The sequence below is a fragment of the Poecilia reticulata genome, linkage group LG11 (genome assembly GCF_000633615.1).
Source record: "Poecilia reticulata strain Guanapo linkage group LG11, Guppy_female_1.0+MT, whole genome shotgun sequence".
NCBI classification, from domain to species: domain Eukaryota; kingdom Metazoa; phylum Chordata; class Actinopteri; order Cyprinodontiformes; family Poeciliidae; genus Poecilia; species Poecilia reticulata.
This window is the reverse complement of record NC_024341.1, coordinates 28,265,140-28,268,581: the sequence shown is the minus strand read 5'-3', so window position 1 is coordinate 28,268,581 and position 3,442 is coordinate 28,265,140.

The window sequence follows — 3,442 nt, the reverse complement described above, 5'->3', positions numbered from 1 at the left end:
CTGGCTGAGGGTTGCTGGTTGAGGGTTGCTGGTTTCTGGCTGAGGGTTGCTGGTTGCTGGTTGCTGGTTGAGGGTTGCTGGTTGCTGGTTGAGGGTTGCTGGTTGCTGGCTGAGGGTTGCTGGTTGCTGGCTGAGGGTTGCTGGTTGCTGGTTGCGGCTGTAGTTGCAGAAGCAGTTTTTCCTGGTTAATGCAGCCGGACTGGAACAGCTCTCAGATCAGCTGCGACTTGGTTCCAGTCCGGTTCTGACCCGGTACTGACCCGGTTCTGACCCGGTTCTGACCCGGTACTGACCCGGTTCTGACCCGGTTCTGACCCGGTTCTGACCCGGTTCTGACCCGGTTCTCCGACTGGATCACGATTGGTTCATATTTCAGGATTGAATCTGCGGCTCCAGATCCGGCCCAGGTTTTCTGCTGACGTCACAAACAGATGGAAACAGAAACAGAGAAGAAACTTTTTCTGTTGTTGGTTTTCTAGTTATTTTAATTTATTTTCATCCAAAGCAGGAAAACAAACCGAGACTTAAAAACATTTTTCTTTTCCTGTCTGTAGAAATTAAAGAACTGATCATTTTGTTGCGCATCATATTTATTTACTTTCATCTAAAATAAAAACTTAAATATTTTAATCTATTTTTCCTGGTTTCTGTTCTGATCCAGATGTGAGAAAGTTCTGCTGCTTCCTGCTGAACGTTTCTGTTTCTCTCAGAGCTGCTTATGTAACCGTTCAACACAGTAATTAAATCATCCGTGTTCTGACGGCACCGCGGGCCGGGCCGGGCCGGGCCGGGCCGGGCCGGTGTCCAGAACTCCCAGCTTCCTGTCATCAGCCATGATTTAGCTCATTAACCTTCAGGTGGCGCTGGACTCGTCCATTATTCATCCATCACAGAGCAGAGGTCCAGTTCTGGTTCTGATCCGACTCTAAACTGAAGAGAGTTCATGTTTATGTCTGCAGGACCTGAAGGTCCAGTTTAAAACCGGTTCTGTAGTCAGAGAGAACCGATAGCGAGACAGAAAACATCCAATGTTCCTTTAAAATCAGAAGATTAAAATCTTTAGAGAACCTGAGAATGAAGAACCTGGAAGAACCGGCAGAAAATACCGAGCAGCAGGAGAGGAGCTGCAGCCGCGGAGCGAAGTCTGAAACAGGACGGGAAGGCAGGAACGGATCAGAACCAAGAACCAAGAACCAAGAACCTGAGAATGAAGAACCTGGARGAACCGGCAGAAAATACCGAGCAGCAGGAGAGGAGCTGCAGCCGCGGAGCGAAGTCTGAAACAGGACGGGAAGGCAGGARMSGRWYMGAACCAAGAACCAAGAACCAAGAACCTGAGAATGAAGAACCTGGAGGAACCGGCAGAAAATACCGAGCAGCAGGAGAGGAGCTGCAGCCGCGGAGCGAAGTCTGAAACAGGACGGGAAGGCAGGAGACGGATCAGAACCAAGAACCTGAGAGTAACAAACCAAAGATGATCAAAATGAAGCTAAAACTGAAAAACAGAAAAAGTTCTGATCTAGAGACGATTTCTACGCTACACTTTGTGCTGCTAAATTAGCATCTTCCAGAGGTCAAGGGTCAACCATCTGCCCCAGTTTTATTAAGAATGTGATCATTGTAAAGAAGTTAAAGTTGAACAGGCCTCTTCACAGGTCAAAGGTTAGCGCTGCTTTTAGGGGGGAACGGAGAGCTGCAGCGTTTCCCTCCAGGTGAGTGCAAAGTGACTGCTGTGAGTCCTGCAGACAGGAAGTACCTGCTCTGGTACTTCCTGTCTGCAGGTACTCAGGAAGTACCTGCAGACAGGAAGTACCTGCTCTGGTACTTCCTGTCTGCAGGTACTCAGGAAGTACCTGCAGACAGGAAGTACCTGCTCCGGTACTTCCTGTCTGCAGGTACTTCCTGTCTGCAGGTGTTCCAGGAAGCGTCTTCCTCCGCTTCCAGATGTTTGAAGTGAAACACAAAGTGATGTGACTCAGACTCACCTGTGTGTCCCTGCAGGTGCGTCTCCTCCACCTGCTACAGTTTTCCCAGAATCCTTTGTTTCATGACCAGCTTCCATCCATTCAGAAAATCTCTGTCACTGTTTGGATTCCAAACCTGAAGTAAAGTTTGGGATGAAAACGTCCTGCAGCTCGTTTCACTGCTGATGTTTCATGGAGGCCTGCATGGAAACAAAACCTCACCTGTCTTTGTCTCACCTGGTTTCCCAGGATCTGACCAACTGACATTTAAAGGGACAGTTCAGGATTTCTCTCTCCTGTTTGGTCTCTTTATTCAGAATAAATCCAGTTTGATTGGGAAACTTAGTTCATAAGCCTAACCCTAACCCTACAGCCTGGCGGGGGCTAGTACAGCCTGGCGGGGGCTAGTACAGCTTGGCGGGGGGCTAGTACAGCCTGGCGGGGGCTAGTACAGCCTGGCGGGCTGCCAGGCTTATAACACCCTGGGGGAAACCCTGGGCTAGCATAGCTTCACTGCTTTTAGCACAGCTTGAACACAATAACAGCTGTTTGTGGAGAAAAGAAGCAGAAATTAACCGGAGAAGCTGCCACATCGCTGCTGTTAGCGGATGCAGTTGTGCGTCAGATTTATGGGTGTACCAGAAACAAGTGAATATAAAAGTTCCGGCTCAGAACTTCTGTATGTAAAAAAACAAACTAAAATGCATTCAGTTCTGTCATAATTAAAAACTTTTCAGAATAAGTTATTTTATTGATTTTCACCCTTAGCTGGTTTTCTGGAGACACAAGTGTCCGTCTGTCCATCCACCATGGACAGACGGACAGGTCAGTGACTCTCTGTCCATNATGGACAGACGGACAGGTCAGTGACTCTCTGTCCATCCACCATGGACAGACGGACAGGTCAGTGACTCTCTGGTTCTCAGCAGCTCGTCTTCGTTCACTGGATTGGATCCGAACTCTCAACATGATGACGACGTTGTTCTGTTTCTGTTTTCTTCCTTCAGCTCAGCTGGTGGCTGAGCCGCTGAGAAGGTTTGGGGTTTGAATCCCAGCCTTCCTCCCAGTGGGTTCTCTCTGGGTTCTCCACCTTCCTCCTGCAGTCCAGTCACTCTTCTCCTGATCAATGATTCTCTGCGTTCAGCTTAATGATTGTTGATTATTTCTCCCTGTTGATCGCTGGTCATAATTTCATCCCTAAAACGTTGTTTTAAATGTTTGTAGCTAATAATAGATGGTTGTGTGTGTGATGAGAGTAGAGGACGATCGGCTCCAGTTACAGGATGGAGGTTCTGTAAATAGCTGCAGCTTTGTTTAACCGGGCTGTTGGGTCGAGTTCAGAGCAGATTACACAACAGAGTCTCTCTAAGGTTTATCCTTTAGAAAGACCAGAGCGGCAGCTCTGATTTATATATGTAATACGCACACACACACACACACACACACACACACACACACACACACACACACACACACAC